We start from the raw sequence: 22,238 nt of genomic DNA, 5'->3' as shown, positions 1-22,238 counted from the left end.
GGTGTGAAGAGAATCTGCTAATTTATCTCAATCCTAGAGAAGCCTCTCAGTGTGAATGTCTCCACACTGAGGAAATCTTTTATACACTCTCTGAGGGGAAAGTGCCTGACAGCCAGAGAAGGCTGTTACTGGATTTCTGGTTTTGCTTGTTGTTGCTGCTGCTGTTGTTGTTTGTTTGCCTTGTTATACATGCAAACTAGTAAAGAACTGTTATTCCTTTCCCCATACCTTTGCCTGAAAGCCCCTTCATTTCAAAGTTATAATAATTTGGAAGGAAGGGGGTTATATTTTCCTTTCCAATGGAGGTTCCCCTCTTCCTTGGCAGACACCTGTCTTTCAAACCAACACAAATATCTAAAAGAGAAGATTTTAAAGGTTAAAGTTTCAGAAATAAGTAATGTAAAAGACTAGGTCTATTACAAATCAAAACTACAGATCAAGAGAACTGTCATTGAATTTACATAGGAGAATTGTAAATGCAGTGCTCCTTTTAGAAGCTTTTAATAATTGATTCCACTGTAACCTCTTGTTAACAAGAACTTAAGTTTCCCCTCTGCTAAGGAGATTATTTTATGCAAAATATACAAAGAGTACAGCCTTGTATGATTCAATTAAAATTTATTTAATATGTTATTGTACACTTAATCATATTTATAGTCTCACCAAATGTTAACAGTTTTGTTGAAGTTTCCTTGTTGAATATCTCATTTACACTGAAATTTCAATTAGAAAATTTTGTAAAATGCAACCAACTCATATTTTGCAGTCACGCCTTGCTCTGCCATGGAGCTGTGCTGGTTTCCTAGGTAGGTACAGTTCTGGAGTTGTGAGCTAGTCTTGCTGAGTCCCACAACTTTGCTGACACTGTTGTTCAGTTCTGAGTGAATGTGTGTAATTCCAATTATTCACAGCCTCACCAGAACCTTTTAAGAACCCTCTATGCTTTCTGAGCTCAGAAGAGATATTTAAATAGCCTTTTACTTCCTTTATGTCCTGCCAGACATAAAGGAGGTAAAAGGCTATTTAAATATCTCTATCTGAAGGCTATTTAAATATCTCTGTCTGAAGGTCTTTGGCTCTCCTGGTGTTTTGTCTCCAGGTTGCTGCCTTTGAACCCTGGTGGTGATGATTCATGTGTTGGTCACTCACCAACAGTACCTCTCAAGAGCAATACCTCTCAAGCATCACAACATCACATATTCAAAGCAACCCTCTTCCTCATGTCCCCTTTCCACACATTGCCTCTTTGTCCAACCAGATGTTCACAGGATGCCCTCTCCTTATCTGAGTAACATGGAGAGGGCTTAACTTCAGGTTTACATTGAGAGGGCTGGTCAGAGGGTGACTCCTGGGCCTGCTAAGGCATGCAGGCAACTCAAGTATGGTTCCTGAGCTAGAGTCACGTCATGTGGCTGGCATCAGGGTTGTGCTAGCTGGGAGGTTGAACCCCCTGTGAGGGGAAAGAGGAGGTCCAAAGGGGCTGCTGTGGCTGGCTCTTAGAGTACCTGTGATCCTGCCTGGTCCTGTGGCTGAGCACTGGAACCTTTAGATCCAAGTAACACATTCTTCTTACACCTCTCAGCTGCTATGCCAACCATGGGAAGATTTGAAATAGCTTCTGCACAGCCTGCTGGTGTCAGTGATGGCAGCAGCAGGCACTTCATGCTGAATCACAAGCTTTTCTTGCTGCAGCTGGGCAAGCTGGCAGTTTCAATGTTTGGACAGGCTGCAGCAATGTTTTTCAGCAGGTTTCAGTGTATCTCTTTCCAAATACTATAGTGCAAAGCTCATACCTGTCCCAGATAGACCAAGAATGATGGAGAAAACACCTGCTTCCTGAGTAGATAATTGCAGGACTCAATTATGCTCACTGTGAGTAATGTGGTCCTATTTTTGTTCTCATTTTATTTGGCTTAGTTTCCAGGTAAAGAATCTTCCTGTCTATTAGACAGGAAAATTCTTTAGCTGGAAACTGACTATTAGAAATCTTCTACACAGATATTCAATTGAATCAACTCTGAGCTTCCTCTTCAACAAATTAAGTCATTTGAAGTTCTGTTATTAGGTTCCCTGGGCTTTATATAATTATTTTAAGTCATTCTGGAAGTCCTTTCACATTTTTCAGAGTTCTTCAAAGAAAGCAGAAGTTAATGTTGGGCAGTATTCCAGGTACAGCCATAGAGTCTTCATCTCATCTGTAGTGCAGGAGTGCTCTAGGGTGTATTGTGCATTCTTGGATCTTCTAACCATTCATTAAATTAAAGTCATTCTGGCCATGACTTTGTCATTGCATAAACCACCAGGTAACAGAAATTGTATCATCACTGCTTTTTCTGGCTTCAGTGCTCCACAAGCGCCTCCATATCTCTCTGAAAAGCCACATGCATATTTTCTGTTCTAATATAAACCATTTAAAGTTCAGCTCATCTCTGAAAAAAAGTTATTACAAATCTGACCTTCATAATTTATTTCCAAGCCCAGATGCCTATATGAGCTACAATGTTAATTCTGCTTTTTGTTCATTAAGCAATTTCAGCTTGTTTATGAACTGGTTTCGTTGGTCTCGGTGTATGTTGCTGTATTTTAACACACAGCATATTCTGGAAGGCTGATGCATTAATCTGGTTAAGAAATCAAAACAGGTATTTCCAGCCTGAGAGGTTTCACTTGTTGAACCCCCAAGGGAATTTAACTCTGCACTGTGGATTTTTGACTGTTTTAATTTCAATTGAATCAGAATTGTTATGCTGGGGATAAATTTTTACTGGCTTGTTCACTGGCTTATTTAAATGATTACACAATTGTCACACTCTAGGAAACAATTCTGCTATTCAAAGCATAGGGCTAATCAGAATTTTCTCCTTGGAAATAAAAGATTATGGGTAAAAAGCATAGAGGAGAACAAGACTATATTATCTCATGAAAGCAATCAACAAACACTAATCCCTTTAAGTGCTCAGTTTTGAAGTAGAATAGCACTGTGCATAGTATAGAATGCAAAAGGATCAGTATGTACTACCAGCTAGGAGGACAAAATAAGTAGAAAAATACTCCAGTTTGCACCTTTCTGAAGGAAATGCTCTTTTCTTCTGTTATCCACTGGATTGTTATTCACACAGCTCTTTGTGATTTTCAGTTAATACTGCAAGAGAGAGAGTAATTATATTTTAGAAGTAATGTTATTATGTCAACACTGGTATTTCTGTTACCTAATTATCACTTTGAATTACCCTATGTGAACCTTGCTTGGTTGTTTCCCTTTTTTCCCCTTTCCCCCCCCCATTTTTTCTCTTTTCTTTTTTTTAACCAAAAAAAAAAAAAATTTGAACAAAAGGTTTACCTGATTACAATAGGTATTTGCTTTAGTTAAAAAATGTCCAAGAAAAGACATCAGGCTGTACTTGACCACACTGGACTGCATTCAAGAACATGAAGGAGACCTGGCTGGGGATATTCAATACCCCATCATTCATACAAAGTTTGCTGATCTTTATTATAGTTGCCCAGCAACAAAGTATGCAAGTCACTCCCTTTTAATTAATGACGGGGAAGCAGTGGGTTAATAATTAATGCAAAGATATGGGACTTCTGAAATAACATCTTGACAGCTCATGTCTTTCACACATGCAGCTGGCTTTTAACCTAGGAAAACTATTTTTCTCACAATATTTGAATAAATGTCTCATAAGTCTATTGAAATTTAAACTGTGAATTAAATGCTTCTCACTTTCAGATCATAATCAACATCTGGATGCTGTATATTCTACCAAGTAAGTTGAAGAAAAATGGTTTTGCCAGGTACCTTAAAAATTATAGGGACAAAATACTCTTAATGCATGGATTGCTGTATAAAATGGGATTGCCAAGGCATTAACACTGTCTTAATTTTGTCACCCCTTCTCTGTTCTGGGCTTATTCATCCTAATTGATCCCCAGCCACGTGACATCTCTATAGAATGTTCACAAGTACTCAGGTCTATTATTCAGAGTACAGCTCTTAGTAGAATTGTAAAATAGCTTTCAGGAAAGCCTTGTCTTCTGAAAATAGGCTGTGACAAGGCGGTTGCAATTGTGTTTGAAAAATTTTGTCAGAAATGTTTATTGGCCCTGGTACTGCCCTCAGTCAGGACAGGGGGATGTTATCAGCACTTGACTCACAACAGCCATATCATTTAGATGAAAGCAAAAGTGAAGAGAAATATTTCACAGTGTTACCAAGAGACGAGTTTCCTTGTGAAATTTATTGACCATGAAAAGAATGGATTGTAGAATTAACCTGTCACACAAAGAAACAGATAATGTGGCCTCGCTCTTGCTGCTCAATGGCTGTGGCCAGACTGGGGGTTACTGGCAACATGGGTGATGCTGAGGTACTTGCAGTTTCATGCAATAATTGCAGCAGAAATCTCCCAGTTAATTTTTTTTAACAGTGCAAAGATGAATGAATTAATGTCTTCAAGATGTCTTTTATTACACCAGGGCTGGCACTACTCCCTGAGCAATGGTCAGGCCCTGGAGGTCCCAGAGCCCTGTGGGGAGGTTGGCCAGCCTTTCCTAAAGAGAGAAGTATCCCCAGAGGAATGTCACTGATGCTACGGCCCCGTGGCACAGCATCAGTGTGCCAGCATGCAGGCGTACACGGCATGCAGGGGTATTTTAGGTACTTCCTCTGGAGTCAGCGCAGAAATGGGGAACACAAAAGGAAAGCCTTCCCCGAGAGACTCTGGGTAACTAGAAGCGTTGTGGGAACTGAAGCCCCTGGTCATTAAAGCGCAATACGTGGTTTCTTGCCGCTGCCCGACAGCCCGGTTCGGACTCAGGCCGTGCGGCTCCGCCGAGGCCCAGCGGCCGGAACTGCTCCCGCCGCCGCGCTGAGGCCCCGGGCCGCAGCCCCGCCCGCCGCCAGATGGCGCTCGCCGCCAGCCGGAGGAGCCGCCGCTGCCCCGGTGGCTCTCGCGGGAGGGCGCGGACGGCGCGGCCCGGGGCGGGCTTGGCCGCCCCCTTAAACCCGCCCAGAGAGTCCCTGTTTATTTTTACAGAAGTGTTTAGGACTTCGGCAAACAAAGGCCAGTACCCGGAGATTTCCGGGCAGAGCTTTCTCTGCCTGCCCCCGCAGGGCTCGCTGCGGGCCTGGCGCCCTCGGCTCCAACCCCTCGGGCTCGCAGCCTGTGGTGCGCGGGTGGGCAGGGCACGGTCATGGAATGACCACGGCTAAAAGAAACCCGCAGCATGCGATTGACTTCAAGTCTCGGCCAACGAACTGGTGGTTTTGTTTGTTTGGGGTTTTTTTCTTTTTATTTTCTTCCTTTCTTTTTTTTTTTTTTTTTTTTTTTTTTTAATGCGAAGACACGACAACGGCATTTTGTGCCGCAGCTGCATTACAAAAGGCAGTAAATTGCAATAAAAGCATTTTTAACCTACTTTAAGCAAAATTTTAGTGGCCCGTGGCATCGTTCAGAAATTTTGAAATAATTTGGAAATTGTTATCGTTTTAACTGGAAATCACTGTACTTGAACAGTATAATCTTAGTAGTGTCTATTTTTCAGTTTGCTGGGAGAGAGAGAAGAGTTTCCTAGGAATGCAGGAAGCTGTTTAGTCTAGTGTCCACTGGTATTAGTTATCAACTTGCAGCATTTTTGCTGTCTCATCTGGAGGGGAATTCTAGCCAGGGAATTTGGGAAGTGTGCACAATTTATTTTAGTGTTTGTAATACTTCTGCAAGCTGTGTGCTGCTCATTAAAGAAGAAAAAAATGAGAAATAGACCTAAAATAACAGTATAGAAATATTTCTATATTTCTTTACTGAATGTAGTTCTATATTTCTATACTGAATGTAGTTTCAGAATGTAGTAGTTTTAATTTTCTTAGCATTAAACTAAGGCTTCAGGGAAATCATGCAGACTTTTGGATAGAAGTGATTTAGTGTCAGAAATCTGAGATAAAACTGAGTTTGTGTGGGTGGGAAATAGATGGAGGTTTAACTGGAGAACATTTCTTATAAATTAGGACAACTGAGCAGAACAGCAGCAAGAATCTACTGGTGGTTATGGTTCTGCTGAAATACTGAGGGTTTTTTCTGTAAAGGCACAGAAAAAACATTCTAATTAATTAGATTTATTTACAACAACTGGGTTTGGGATCGAAATAATTGCCCTGAGACTGAAGTGCAGCTGCAACACGCATTCCAGATGTGAAATGTAACACTGTGTTGTGGCTGACTTCATTTTCTGATTTTAAACCCAAAATTGGTTAGAATTAGTACGTGAATAAGTGACTATTGTCCTCTGAATTAATCCAATGCAGAGGTGCTGCTATATTTCCTCAAATAATCAGATATGTTTTGGGAATAGGCAGGGAAATAGCTTCCTGCCAGATGAAAGGTCACCCTGAGAAAGATCATTCAGTTGGTCTGGGAGGTAGGAAACTGCTACCTCCTGAGGCTTGCATGTTTGCTAGATTTTCATTTGCATTGCAGTTTGAAGCTTGAATCAGCAACAAGCTACCATCACAGCACATGTGGATCATGCTGTGATCTTCAGATGGGGGAGTTCACCTGGAATGCCCCCCTGCTCCTGGGGAAAGCAGCCAGGTGTGTGCTGTGTCCTGCTGCACTTTCCCTGCCTCCTGCTTGTCCTCTTGTTTTTATTCTTCCAAAGCTCAGACTGGTTTTGTGTTAGGCCACTGAGCTGTCTGTGTGAACAGCTTGGTGAAAACAAAGAAATAGTAAAAGAACTTGTGGAAAACCTAGGCTTTGCCGCTTTCAACAGGCAGCTAATGAGACCCAATGTTTGCAAGAACATGGAACAAGTGTTCCCTTCACTCTTCCAGCTTCTTTTCCAGCATACCATGATGACAAGTGTCTGTTTTCACAGTAACTTTTGAAGGGTATGCTGTTTCATGCTTAATGCTTATTTCAAAGTAAGAAATTAATCTGTCTAATTAGACTGATACATGTAATTTTTTTCATTCCTTTCTTACTCTTTCCTTAGTATTGCTGGGCAGTCATATCAAAAATATGTGATTTACATCTGTGGTCTCCTATGATATTTTTACCTGTCAGAAATGGTTTTCTTTAAAACTCCATGTTGTTTAATTTTTGTGGAGTGTCTTTTTACATCTCTTTTAGGTGTCAGATCGAGATATGCTGAATAGAACAGATTTTTAGAGGCACAACTGTATCATTTCAAGGGAAAAAGACAGGTTCCTCTGAGAAGCTTTTGTTTTGAAAGCAAAATTCAGTTTTCCATGGGAGGCAGCCTGGACTTACGTTGTCAGAGTGCAAAACTTCCTACAGTTCATTAGGTTAGCAAAAACTGTAGAAGGAGCTCCAAAGTTTAAAAAAAAAAAAAAGTACTTTATTCCCTTTTAATTTGTCAAACTTATTGTAACAGGAAATCATTTCTTTTGGCATAGGTCACTGTACTCTGTCACAACCCTGTAAAAATTTCAGTGCTGCCTGAGCATCATTGAGGGCTTGGAGGAGCAGGGGTTGCTATGTTTGGGCATGGACTTTCACTTGTGGGTTCCACAGTAGAGAGCCTGAGAGGGGACAGCCATTCTGAGCACTAACCAGATAGTGCTCCTTCATGGAGAAGAAAAAGAATTCTTCAAAGAACTAGTCCAGGTCCCCATGTTACCTCCCCCAGCTTATGATTTCTCTGAGTAGAAATCTTATTAGAAATGTTTGAGATAAGAACAAGTTTGAGATGTTCCCTTAGGTGATTTTAAACATTAGTTTTCTGGCAGCAGCCCAGACTAGGTTGTAAGGTATTGTAGAGTGCTAGGAGATGGACCAAATTCCATCCCAAGATAGACAAAGATGTTATGCAAAGGAATGGCAGTGTTTAGCCTTGAATAAACAAGCTTAATTTGCTCCTTCATGTTTCAGAAAGGACATATTGGGGACAACACAGGAAACAGCATAGAAGCAGTGTCACACTTGTAGAAAGTTAAATATCTCCTAGCAGGAGAAAGTGTGAAGTATCATTGTTCTGTGTGAGATATGGTATTTGTCTTGTATTCATTTTTTTCCACTATAAATACTTCTATCATGGTAGCTTTAGAGATAGAACTCAATTAATGCTCTTCATGTAATGGTTTTGCATCTGTAGATAGAGCTTAAGGGCATGGGTAGTCAAAACATTGGATTTAGAGTTTACCTGGCAGTGACATCAGAGAGTTAGGATGGTTCCTGTGTCCTCTGTGTCTCTGTCTAGCCTATGTCTGTGCTGTGAGCTGTGTGAGTAACTGATTTTCTCAGCCAAAAAGTAACCCAAAATTAATGTCAGACTAAGAACCTTGACATCACTGTACAGAAAACAGCCCAATAGACTGCATGTCCCTATGGCACTGCAGCAGTAATGCTCAAAGAAAGCACAAGAACAGTGAACAAAGAATGTGAACAGTGATCTCTCCTGCCCTGCTTTCTGAGTCAGAGGTTGAATTAAAACTAGTTTTGTTAAAAAATTATTGATTTTTACCAGTGGACCAGCCTTCACTGAATTTCTCTGACTTTTTGACTTTATCAACACTTTTGGCCTGTACAGAAGCCTATGACAATATAATTATGCACTGTGTGAAGAAATACCTTCTCTCTCCTCCTAATTTGACACCTAATAATTTCAGTGTGTGCCCTGTAAGTTTTGTGTGGAGTGACACAGTGAGTAGTCATTACCTCGTCACCTCTTCGGCACCATTCATTGTTTGTAGCCTTACTCATTTATCTTTTTCCTACCTGGAAACTCCTCATCCATTTGTGTTTCTCTTATACAGAAACTGCTGTCTTAGATCATCCTCACTCTTATCATCTCTGCTTTCCAACTTCTACCCTCCCTGAGGTGAAAGGACCAGATTGAATACAGAGACTTACCCAGCATGGACAGATTTTTATCAAAATAGACCATGAGAATAGATTATAACCTTGTTTTGATTTGTTTCTGGACAGATCTAATAAAATAAAATCACAGAATGGGATAAATGGTAGTGATGTCCTTCATGTATATATCAGTTGTCATGAAAGGAATGAAATCTGAGTTCAGATCCTTTCTGCCTACCTTTGAGAAGGAAACTGAGCTACAGGCTGATCAGGATAATCTCTCTTGGTTTTCCTGCACTGGTTTTGCTCAGAGATCTTACAAGGCCTCTGGAGTAGGTACTGAACCCCAACTACTTTGCTTCCCAGGTGTGTGCCTTTATCAGTTGTTTAGGGAAATAGCTCCTTGCTCATGCTCTTCTCTGCACGCCTTTGCTATGAACACACTTTATAGCCATCAGTTTATTTTCTTGAATAAGTTTGAGCTGATGTTCTGCAGGACACATGAGTTCAGAATCCTGATGACTCAGTGCTGTTTTATCAAACAAACAAGTGCAGTTGCTGAGGGTGCAGTAGTTAATGACTGAGATGGTATTACACTTACCCAAGCAGTGCAAGATGTGGTTGCTCAGGAACAGCATATCTTTATGGTGAAACAGTCATGGCCCTCACCTCACTTTGACTATTTGGAAGCTGAGGAGGCATGGCTGGAGCTCAGCTCCTCTGCCCACTCAGTCCTACCAGCAGAGGTGTTTTCTATGATCAGAGAAAGGGCATGTTTTTTAGACAATACCTTAGGCAGCAGTGGGCCTGTCAGCTTAGAAGTTCATCTTTAAAACTAAAGATGCAATGTCTTCTGGGTATGGAGTCCAGGGCTTCTGGTTCAAGAAACACACAGCTTCTGTGGTATATCTGGCCTCAGTGTGAAGCCCTACCCATCTTTCTCCCTGATCTCCCTGAGCTTTTAAGCTTTTGGAACCACAGTCAGAGAGGTCCCTTGCAGCAAAGAAGAATAAACACTTTTTTACCTATTGCTAAGACAAAAGAAAGAAAAAAGTCATGTGGCCTATTTTGACTGCACAAGCCTTTTAGGTAGGTGTAATTAGACATAGCATTGTTTGCCTTCATTAATCTTAATTAGATGTGGATTAATAGGCACCTCTCACTCTGGTCAGTACCTCTTCCCCATTCTCTTCCTGCTCTGGAAGTATTCAGTAGCAACACTTAGTGCTGCTTTCTGGCCTCTTTTACGCCTAGAGGTTTTCACAAAATGAAGGTGTTTGATTGCAGTTCACCTCATTAAAAAGGAGCTGTTACTGTATTGGCATGCCTGGATGATCTCTGGTCACTCTAGCCAGCATGGAAGGTGTTAGATCTTCCAGATCCAGTTTTATGTGTTCTCACAGCAGTCTTTACAAACAACAAACACAAATCACTGTTTTCAGTGTGAAAAATGGGAGAAATAAAACCATTTATTTGCAGTTTTCTTTCTGCCTCAGGAAAAGGTTTTTGTTTGTGTGTAAAAATACAGCCTTGTCTGCAAGCCCAACCACCAGTGCATTGTCACAGGTTGTTTGGGGACAAGGCACTTGTCCTGTACATGACTCAGGGTTCCCCTGCAATGCAAGAGGAACTAGCTGAGGTTTGCACGTCACCCTGACAATACCCTCTGGACATAGTGATTTATATCTCTGCATCAGCTCTATCATCCCAAACTTGGCACATTCATCTGTACAATGTTGCAACATGCATGTTACTCTTTTCCTGTCCTAAGAGAATCCTTGGCAAAACAGAAGGTTCTAGATGGTGTATAGGTCAGCAGCGTGAGCTGGTCTGACATCAGTGCTCTGTAGAGAAACCTGAGAGCCAGGAGCTGAACTTATGACAGTTGTTTCTTACATCCACTTCCATTATTAATAAAAGGCCCAGGCTCTGCTGATCTGGACATTTAAAATGTATTCCTTCCCACCAAATCTGTTTCAAATAGTTGCTGAGAAACTGAAATGAGCACTTCTGGTATAAGGTTGATAGCCCAAGCATAGTGGTGGCAAAATCAGTTTGCCAGCTAATACATGCTGGTTTTCAACCTCCAGAAGTGTTTCCTCTTGTTGATAAGATTTGTCTTCGTGAACTTTGGAGCTTGATGTAAATGTCTCATAGGAGTAGAGCTGGTGTGGATTCCTGCTGTGACAGAAGAGGAAGGATTTGCAGGACAGGTTGATAGTCAAATCTCTTTGAATATTCCCGCTTTTCTCCCTATTGATTGTGTTTTTAGCAAAGGAAGCCATGTTGTTGGTTTAATTGCCCCGGTGAAGTTATCACGGTCCTACTGTTGCAGTGAGCTCTGTGCTGAAGCAGGCACTGAAGTGTGCACTGAAAGCACTCATACCAAGGTGTCATTTAAACAGAAAGAAAAGGAAATAAAGCAGTAACCATTCTAAGATGACAGATTGATTTGCCTACCTAACAGGCCAGCACTGAGTGCTTTGTTACTGATGAAATACTGATGAAAGTGTTACAGTATTGCCCAATGTGGAATGAAATTATTCTTGTGATAGATAATAGCTTGCAGTTGATACAGTGACATGAGAACAGGCCATGAAAACCTAACACTCAGATGAACCCCAGAGCTAGAGCACAGGGAAGGAGGGAGATTGAGAAGAGGGGAAGGAGCAAAACAGAAAGGAAATAACATGGCAAGTGAAGAGAAAAAAGCTTTTCAGCTTTCAGCAGTGTTGTGACTTTGATTCAGGTTGTTCATGTGATGAACAACCCCCACAAGGATTGTGCCTGAGATGTCTTTACTTTCTGTCTGAGCTCATGATAAACATTTACATGAGATTCCCCCCACCCCGCCCCGCAAAGAAAACAGAACTGAGAACATAATAGTTTTTATTGATCTAGAAAGTCAAACTACAGACATCATTTAAAAACTTTGTAGAAGTTTAAAAGCTACACTGAGGGTATCTTATTCTGTTGGTTTTTTTTTTTTTTTCTGGGCAGACATAATAGCTCTTTTCCTGTATTTTGTTATAAATTCTGTCATTCTGAAAATAAAATACAGCAGTTTGGAGAAAACTAGGATATTGCAATGCATAGACAAAAGCTTTTCAGATGGAGACAAAGTGATATCCTAACCCTTTTTGTTCCTAGTATTTCTTGGTCTAAGTTATTTTGTTTTATCAAGGGTATTTTTCCATAGCTGTAATCCCTATATATATGTTTCTCTGTGTGTGTGTGTGTACAGTAAGTAGTAAAGGAAAGAATTATAAACTCCTGTGAACAAATTACAGAAGAAAGCAGGTGGTTATTTGCCTGACAGTAGTGCATCCAAAACTGGAAATGCCACACCAGAGACATGGTAGGAGCATTGTTACTGTGAAACTTTCAATTTGTGCACTGGGAGCAGATGTACTTCAGTTTAGGAAAGACCTCAGAATATCAGTTTAACTGCCAGTTTTAAATAAAATTTAGCTGTGAGGAAGGAAGAATGTTCTTGATCACAAGATCAGGGCAGTTGTGCTCTAGAAAGTCTCTCCATCTTCTCACCCTGGGACTTGTATTAAGACTTAATTAATTTCTGAAGTGACTAAAAATCCTGATGTAAATAAGTCAGTAAAAATGGGAATACAAGAAGACTATTTATATGAAAGGAGAAAGCAGTCAGCCTGGGAAGCAATAGCATCTGTATCACATATAGCCTGATAATAACATTACCTTTGGGATAGTTACATGTATGAGTATTCCTTTACACCAGTAATTCAACTACTGCCTTGTAGCAATGTAATTACCCTGCTTTCTCTTTGAAGGCTGGCTGTGGTTTCAATTCATTTCCATTCTAAAGAAATCTAATTTTTTTAATAATAAAACAAGCCTTCTCTAGATTTTAGCAGGTCATTTTAGCAGATTTCTGCTAGGCCAGTACTTGTCTGGGAATTGTGGACAAATTTGATTCTCCTAAAAAGAGCCAAACAGATAATTTAAGTCCCTCATCCAATCCACTGAAGCAGAGCAACCTTCTACAGGCAGCTGTGCAGGTACTCACAGTCAGACATGGTTTTGTGAGAAGAAAAAACATTCCAAACTGCTTGTATTCAGCTTTCTTTCACAGGTGTTTGTTGTAGTTCTGCCTCTGACTGAGCACTTGGAAGATGGTGGTGGGTAACAGCATCCTGCCATCAGCTGGAAATAAACTGTGATGGCTCCTTAGTTTGGGGACTAAAGCTCTGCCTTCCATTAGCAGGTTGCTGAACACCTAAACATGACTTATGGGCTTCTCCTCTCAAAAATGCCTACAGCTGCAGTAATGAGGATATGAACAATCTAACTCAGTGTGGTTTTGGATGGTGTGCAGCCAATAAGACCTCAGCACGAAATGTGCTTTCTGCACTTATTAGGAAAATATATTGAATACCTGGGTGCATGTTCAGAGAAGACTGTTCTGGAAGCAGAATGGTCTGTTTAAAAAATGCAAATGTAAAAGGATGTGGAATGTGAATGTCTAGAGTGGAAAAGGGCTGTATGCAAAAAGCTGCAAATCTTTTTACGTCACTTGAGCCATGCAGAAACTGATGTCAAGTCTAACCTAGTACCTTATCATACCTGGGAATCTCTGTCACCCACCTGGACATGCTCTGTCCTCCCTCCCAGTTGTAGAGGGATATAGGAAAGTAAATGCTGTAGAGAAACTTTTAGATAGCTGAAGTTAGGTGATATGAATTAGGACTACATTCCAGGAGTCAAATTACTGCTGTTATGAATAGCTCCTATTCTGGTATTTCCCACAAATGTTGTAGCACTTTCAAGAAATTTCTTGGATGCATGCAGAAAGAGTCCTTAGATACCCAGAATGCATTAAAATAATTTAGACACTGGCTGCACAGAATGCTGAACTCTCTAGAAATCGGAGAAGGGCTAAAATGCTCAGTTTCTTGTAATGTAACTTTCCAGGTGAAAAAATAAGGCATGTCCACTGAGGCTGGATAACCTTAATTGCCCAACAGTTTGAACTCTTCTTACTGCAATATCTCCATTCCCTTAACAAGGTTTTTCACATTTGTGAAGGTGTCACAAGCATAATGTGGAATGAACTGTAATATATTATTTTGAATGGTTTCTTTCATTGCCTAGGAACCTTTAAAACAGGCCCTCTGTGTGTACTTATGGCTATTGTAGTGAAGCGGACACAATTTTACCTAAGTAAAATAAGAAAGTAAAATCTAGGCAAGAATTCTGTTCCTGAGTCTGAATTACATTTAGTGCTAACTCCTTGCAGACTCTATTTTCACTCTGTCAATAACAGATGTGCTGTTTGCAGTGTATGGCTGAACAAATCTATTTTCGAATGTCTTCTTGACTCCTTCACAATCTGTTGCATTCCATTGGTAGTACAATAAGCTGCTCAGCTGGGAGAAGTATGGAAGATAGGAACAAATTTGACTTTATTCATTTAGAGAGGAAAATAAAAAGAGATTTCGGTTCTTTTTGTTTATTCATGAATAAGTCAAATTAGGAAATCTAGTCTTGTAACTTTTGGCTCCAGGAATGGTGATAGCAACAATAATAAATATTACCTCTTATGAGTAGAGAAGTGTCCTTTGATTTCTTTCAGCTACTTATTTGCATGCACTGTTTGTTTAAAAATTTTACCCACACCAGAAGTGCCTTTTAAAGCAAACACATATGGTCTTTCTCAAGGTCTCAAGGCATTGCAACATTTAAAATTATATACCAAAATACATGAATTAATTTTTACTTGGCTTAATTATAATAAATCAAATATTTACTCTGAAAATAGAGAGATTTCAAGTTAATAATTAAAAAACTCATTGAAATTGACAAGAACAACATGCAGTGCTTAGAAAAATGGAAAATACTTTTTGCTGAAGAGCATTAAAATTTAAGAGACAGGGTCAGTTCCAAGGAATAGATCCTAAAGATGTTGGTTAATGCCAGGAGAAGATGTGGCTAACTTTATTAACCCTAAAAATGCAAAGACATGTTTGTTCACCTGGACTAAAGCCTGAGGACAGCATAGATGCATCACTGATTACAAAGTCAGTGTGGGCAGGCTTGGCCTCTGACACTGAGGTTAACTGGTATGGAAGAGTCTATGTCTATGCCATTAAACTCTTTTATCTGCCAAAATGGGTCAGCTCACACAGTTTGCCTCTTGGGAGTGGTATGTGAATCCTGAATTACAGCCTAGAATTATGTGGAGGAGTATTTCTTGGCCCTGGCCAGCAGTTTAGTTTGTGTCCTGACCTAGCCATGTCCTATCATCTGCATGCTGCAAAAGGGACTGTACACTGCATGTTCTACTCTGCCTCTCAGGAAAGAACAAGGACAAAAAGGATGTGACTTGACCTTGCCATGATACAGGGTTGCTTCTCAGGCTCCCTTCCCATGCTTGATACCACAATGGTCAAAACTCCCAACCAGCTGCTTGGCCCCCACCCTCAGCAAGACAGTCATCAGGGAAAACAGGAGTAACAGAGTGAGTAAACTCATGGGTCATGATAAAGACATTTGGTGTTACCTCTGCTTTTCTCACACTTTTTGTTCCCTAATCGTCCTTTGCCTGTCTGGCATTTCCTCCCCTTTCTTAAATTAGTAATTGCAGATAACATAAAACATAAGTGTTTTGTGGCCAGCAGAAGACAGTTTTCCTGTGCCGTATTTCGAACTGCTGCCCTAGACCACAAAGGCAACAAGCTTCCTCAGCATTTAATCTCAAAGAAAACACCAGATAATTTTTTTCATGCATGAAGTGACTGTAAAGAAAATGACCCATGAAGCATGTACTCAGTTCAGTAGTTCCAACAACAGTTTGTTGGTTGTATACCTAACAGGATAGGAGAGGTCCTCAGACCATTTGAGGTAGCTTCCCATGTGTCACAGGTGGTTAAGGATACCCTATACTGCAGGGTTAATTGTTTCTTTATGAATATATATTTTTGTTTCCCCCTGAAAGCCATGTTTGAGAAAGCATGTAGACTTAAAAAACCCAAATGATGAAGAGTAAACCTTTTAATCTGGTAATTTGTGTCAATGTTTAACCATCTGGTTTTTAAAACATGGTTCTGTGGTTTGCCTATGTGACTGTCTCCCATCCCTTGTTCCTCCTTTCATCCCTCTTGTTTTTCGTCCTCTTCTCCTTTCTGTTTCCCTTCCTTTTCTATCTTTTACCACTGATTCTTGATAGGTTTTTGACTGCTAGAATTAAAAACTCAGTAGTTTCTTCCTTTGAAATTCTTACCTAGTCACTCTTTGGTCAACATTTTGGTCAGCTAAAAGATACAAGGCTTCTTATCTTTTCCACTCCAGCTCTCAAATAATTTAGTTGCTCTATCTTTTTCTGTTTGTCAACATTCTTTTTTAAAATAGGCTCCAAACCCCACAGAGTATTTCAGTCTTCATTCACCAGTACCTATAGCACTTAATCAGTTTATTAATCCTGTTCAAACTTCCCATAGCTGGGTTTTTTGTTACAGTTTTGGTCTATCGTAACATCAGTCTTTTCTTGTATCCTTTCCCTTATTCAGTAAGTCTAGACTTCCCTTCATCTTTCTAAAAAGGAAGAATATCCTTTGGCTATACCAGTTTTTTGAGTGGGTTACTCAGGTTACCAGGCTGTCAGAGGGTTTTGTTCTGCTCTGTCCTTTATTATCATTTGCTGTATTTTCAGTCTTTGTCCCTGGAACTGCAATTTCCTCTTTCATCCCTTTTGAAAACAAAATCTGAGTAGTGAAATTTTTTTACTGATGCTCCTCTATTGGCAACGCTATTTCCCAGAATGTGCTTTCTACCTTATTGCATTTATGTTATATAGCACCAATTTTTAGATTAGTGTAATGTTGTATTAATTTAACAGATCTATATAAGTCAAAGATATTTGTGCAGTTATGACACAATCAAAGTTGTAACATAATTTTAGAAGTAATTCAAGTGTTTGACAAGAGCTATTTCCCTAAAACCATGCTGACAAGAATTTCCTACATTCCCGTCCTTTAAATCTTTTTAAGGTTGAATGATGAAAAATGATATTTACTGATCTCAGAAGGAAGAGGAGAGATAAGTTCACAGAAGGAGGTAAGTGGATGCTCTTGGTACAGGAATGACTGAAAATGGCACTGATAGTTTAGAATAGAGAAATAGAGCAATACTTCTTTAGCAAACTGTATTCTGGTTCTTTTTGCTAACTGCAGGAAAGATTTATAGAAGGTGAGGGCACAGTGATGAGAGTTTTTTATTTCAAGACTCCAAAATAGAACAAAAAAATCAGTCAAGCCATTATCCAAAACTGTTCATACAAGTAAAGTGTTAAAGAAAAAAAGATCAGATTAGCAAACCCCAAGATTCGCATTATTATCATCCAAAGGCCATGTTTGATAAATAAATCTGCAATTGGGAATTAATGAACAAAATTTTAGGTGCTGCATGCTGGGTCTAATAGTGAAAGCATGGGTGGCTGGGCCTATACACATTTGTGGGGCTTTAAATATCAATGACAGGAAAGCAGATGGACTGAAAGGAGCAAGCTTTTCTGTGGTGATTGCCACATTCCCACTTTAGGGCTGTGGAACCCACAGTGACAACCCTATGTCCTCAGAAGCCCAGAGGTGTCACCTGTTCAGGCAGCCAAAATCTGGCAAGATCACATCCACTGTTTTGTTCCTGAATATCCCTTTTTTTCAACTTCCTTGTCTTCTTTTTTCTCTTTTCTTATCTGGTTGTTTATATCTTTAATGGAAGTCTGGTTCAGATGACTAAGCTTGAATCCTTTCCAATGTTATTCTAACTCTTTGGCCAAAAAGGCAAGTAAAAGAGGAACTTTAAACAACCTGATGATTGTATACATCTGTGTCTGATAAGGCTATGCATGCATCTATCATTCTTCAGCAGAGTTGCACCAGAAACAGAGGCAGCATTTGTTATCTCTTGCTTTTATGTGACTCTCTCTAGTTTGTATTCAGGAAAGCCAGATCCCAACAGAATAGAAAAGGAAGATGCCTCCCAGCTCACCTTTAAGTTTTTCTCCCCTTTCCACATCCCCTTGCCTCCATACACAAACAGGTACATTCAGTACATTTATGCTCTGGACCAGTTAATAGTCAGGCAATGAACATGGATTGTTTTTATTGAGAACTCTCTGGCACGTTAGCTGGGAGGTGGAAATACTTTTTCATAATGGTTTGGGTTGCAAGGGACCTTTGAAGATTGCCCAGTCCCACCTTCCCTGCTGTGGGCAGTGATATTTTTTCCTAGATCAGGCACCATCCAACCTGGCCTTGAACACTTGTAATGGTGCATCCACAGCCTCTCTAGCTACCCTGTTCCAGTGTACACACTGTTCACTTACTGTGAAAAATCAGTTTCACTTAGAAGTCTATCAACTTCTATTTTCGTTCACAACAGACCTGTGTCATGTAGGACTTTTTGGCCTCTAAATGACACCAGTTACCCCTTCAGCTAAGTACTGTAGAATGCAGCTCTCTCAGATCCAGATCATATTTTCTGTCTTACAAGCACTAAGCTGGAGAATTTGGTAGGAGAAGTAAACATCTATACAAAACAAAGTAAAAACCCATGGAAATGAGACGAAGTTCCTTTCTGAGTGGGATTTTTCTGATGGGCCTCTGGTTCTGTAACATGGCAGTCAATGAAAAGGTGCCTGTCTAAAGGCTTCACGCTCCTCCTCTGATCAATCAGCAAGGCTTAACATGATCTGCTAGGAAGGGCTTTCCTTCTCCACTCCAGTTTGGTCTCATCCCTCTCTAAAAAAGAACAGCAGAGACTACCACTCTAAGAACCAGCTGTTGGAATCAATAAGGATCATCACACAGCTCCCTCATGGGTATCATTATGGTTCACTGCTGTCATTACTTGAAAATACAGCAAAAATCTCATTCTCAATCCTCTTGTACTGCAAGGTAATTTTCTTTCTCTTTGAGTGTTCTCTAATGCAAAGCATTCAAACCACAATTGCCTGCCAACCTTGAAGGCACTCGAGTCTGGAGACAAACAGTGAAAGTGCTTCTGGGCATATCCACCTTGTACAGTAGCACTTGTATCGTGGGCCACACTTCATTTCACAGTCTATTGCCACAGCAAGCCTAGCAGTGCTGAGAAGGAGGGCAGGATGGCTTGGGCATAGTGCAGGTTCCAACTAATGTCCCCTAATAATGTCCCCTAATAATTCACCTCTGTAGTGATATCTGGCTGTACTCAAATGAGTAACATGCCTTCAGATCCTAGATCCCACACGTGCTCATCCGAGAGGTCCTTTGTAACAATTCAGAATAATAGGCAGTTGAAGAACTATTTTACCAGACCTCAGAGAAACATGTCAAAAAGACCTGCAGTTTACCTTGAAATAATATCAGTTTGTTGAAGAAGACCCAGCATATATTACATGTCTTCAAATTTCTGCTAGAGAGATTTAGAAGCTCTTTAAAGGACATCAGAAATCCACTAGGGCCAAATAACCTTGCATCTGCTCTGTGCAGGGCATGAAAATAGGCAGTATGTGGAAACTAACTCAAAAGTTCAGGTTCTTGGTAATGCTCATCTTTTAAATTTAATTGGTGCCCTAGGGGAGCATGAAGGCCAGAGTCAACTCTGAGGACTGAAGTAACCAGCTTTTGGAGTTGACCTCCCTAACAATGTGTGAAACCACTACTGTGATTTCAAAGTCTCATTAAGTATTAAATATAGGGCAAGCCAGAAGTGATTTTGCAGTAAATAAAAATGTTCATCCATTTAAATAATCAGACTGTAGTCTCATTACAGCTGTATTGAATGCATGAAGCATTATTTGTAGAGAAGACTTCTTAATCATCCACTTCAGGCAAATTTATAGGGAAACCAGCTTTAGTGAGTTAATTTCAAAGAATAACATGTTTGGTTTTGGATTATTCTTTCACAGCTGAAAAGAAAATCAAAGTGTTTTGAAAATTACTCTGAAAGAACAGAAAATTATAAGCAACATTGAGTGAATGACTAGTAACTGCCCATTTGCAAAACAGAGGAAAACAAGATTTGCAAAACATAGCCTGCCTCTAAATATGAGAAACTGCTGTATGGATACAGCCCTCTGCCCCTCCTATCCCATAGGAATCAGACACTGAAAACTTCAGGGAACAAACCCTCAGACTTTCAGACCTTCCAGATGGAGCATTTTACTCAAAGAGTCTTTTACCCATGAGACAGTGTTGACATTGCTAATGAGAGATGGCAAATATCCTTTTAACTCTCTGTGTGATCTTCTGTATTGCTGTAAACAATATACCTAATAATTGAGAAAATTAAGGCTTTGATGCTCTTACTGACGGGGAGGGGTTTGGGTGACTGGTGTAGCATGTTAGATATTTTGACATTAATATGTATAGATCTGTAGTTTTAAAAAGAGATCTTTTTATTTTCTAAACACTGCAGGCCAGGACGTGCCCTCAAAATGGTATTGTTCTTCTGGCCACGGGCTCATCTGGGAGTTCATAAAATGGGTGTTGGCCTATGCCTGATGCCTGTTGCCTTTCTGTCATGCCGTACCATGAAGAGCCTGGCTCTGTGCTTCAAATGACTTCTTGTTAGGTAATGGGGACTGTCTGAAGGCTGGGCAAGCCCATGTCCCTTAGACTCCCCTCTCAGGGTAAGTGCTCCAGCACAGAGCTGGCACCATGGCCCTGCACTGAATGGGATCTGGTTGATGGATATTTTTCTTGTACTGATCGGGACAAACAGACCAGGCACAGTACTTGAGGTGAGGTCCAACAGCTTCTACACAGAGACAGGTAATGCCTTCCTGGAGTCCTTTCCAATATGAATTTTTACATGATCTAATTAAATGATTGGCTAGTAGGTCCTAAAGGTATAAGCTAACAAGGCTGCAGGAGGTAAATGGACTTCATGTGAGTGTCAATGGGCTGGGTAGTGTGATTGGGTGGGTCAAGATGAAAAGATGAGGGGTGTTAAAGGAGAGAGGCTGTTGTTAAGGTAAGGGAGAAGTCAAAATAAAAAATGGTAGAACAACTCACCTCCAGAAATTCAGTTACATGGTCCAAGGTTTTACTAGAAATCATAGAAATCTACAAATGGAGATGATGAAGTGATTAACTTTGGAAGAAAATTCCTGAAACAGAACCTGGTGGTTTTAGGGTACAAGACAGTGTTAGAACTTGTGATCTCTTTTCTATCATTACTGGTTAATTACTCATTAAAACATTGAGAAGAAGAAATGGATGCAAGAATGCCTGTAGCTTTCTTTGTTTCTAGGCATTCTGTAGCGTGGCAGTACGTGGCAAAAGCTTTTCTTCTCTTGGCTGAGAAGGGAACATAAAATTGCAAAGGGGAGAGCAACAAATAAAACCATTCTGCTCCTCTGAGATGGAGATCAAGCTTGTCACATCAGACTGCATCCTAAGACTCAGGATATTTGTGTTTTCCTAAAGCTCCAGTTTCTAGAACCGAGAAGTGAGCCCTTATGGTTTTAGTGAGCACCTAGAAAAAAAAGGGGACATTTCAAGGTTTAGGGCCTAGAGAGCAAATACTGCCAAACACTCTGTTTCATAGTTTTCTCTTTTTCATTCCTTGTTCCTGGAGTAGTTGGTCAAACTGGCCACCATAACTATGTTTCTACCTCCTGGGACACTAATGATGGAATACACAGTTCAGACAAACCTGTGGTGAACATGAGACATATCTCCTGGTTTTAAGCTTTCTTTTTACCTGGTGACAGTGAGGAGCTGTAGTCACACTTTTGTGCATTACTCTTCTAGGGATTTATCCCTGAGGAGAGAAGATGAGGAGCATGACATGTCCCAGATCTGATGGGTCGTTAGTGCAGCAACCTCCATGTACTGATTTCAATGATGAATGTGTTTGACCTGAGTCATACAAAATCTGCTTTAAAAATTCATATTTCCTTTTTCCTCCTGTTCCCAGAGGCTCAGTGTACTCTTTGAAAAATTACTCACTTCTCTCCAAGACCACTTGATATTCAAACAGCTGAACTACTGCTTTTAACCAATGGTTTATTGAAAGATTTCCACCTGGCCTTGCTAGCTCTTTTGGGCAAACACCTTTTCTGCCTTGCCTTGCAGATGCATTTATGAGTCCCATCAAAGAGCCCAAGCAAAAGGTTTCAAGATAAGTCTTGTCAAGCAGTAGAGGTGAACTTTAGGTTGACATCAAAGTGAGGCCAGAAGTGTGTCAGGCCAGTCAGGCCAAAGCCCTTGTGCAGAGGGTGACATGTCCTGGGCCTGCCCAAGCATGTGCAGCTGTCTCTTCATGCTGTGTGTGCAGCAAAACCACCTAGCTGAAGGAAAGCCATTCTGGGACAGCACAGCTGATGGCACTGGAGGGGGTTGGCTCCTTTGGGTTATATTGTTGTTTTAAATAGATGCTTTGGCAATTTTTATATTCTAA

This window comes from Agelaius phoeniceus, chromosome 5, assembly GCF_051311805.1.
Source record: "Agelaius phoeniceus isolate bAgePho1 chromosome 5, bAgePho1.hap1, whole genome shotgun sequence".
Taxonomy (NCBI): domain Eukaryota; kingdom Metazoa; phylum Chordata; class Aves; order Passeriformes; family Icteridae; genus Agelaius; species Agelaius phoeniceus.
This window is presented reverse-complemented; position numbering follows the sequence as displayed.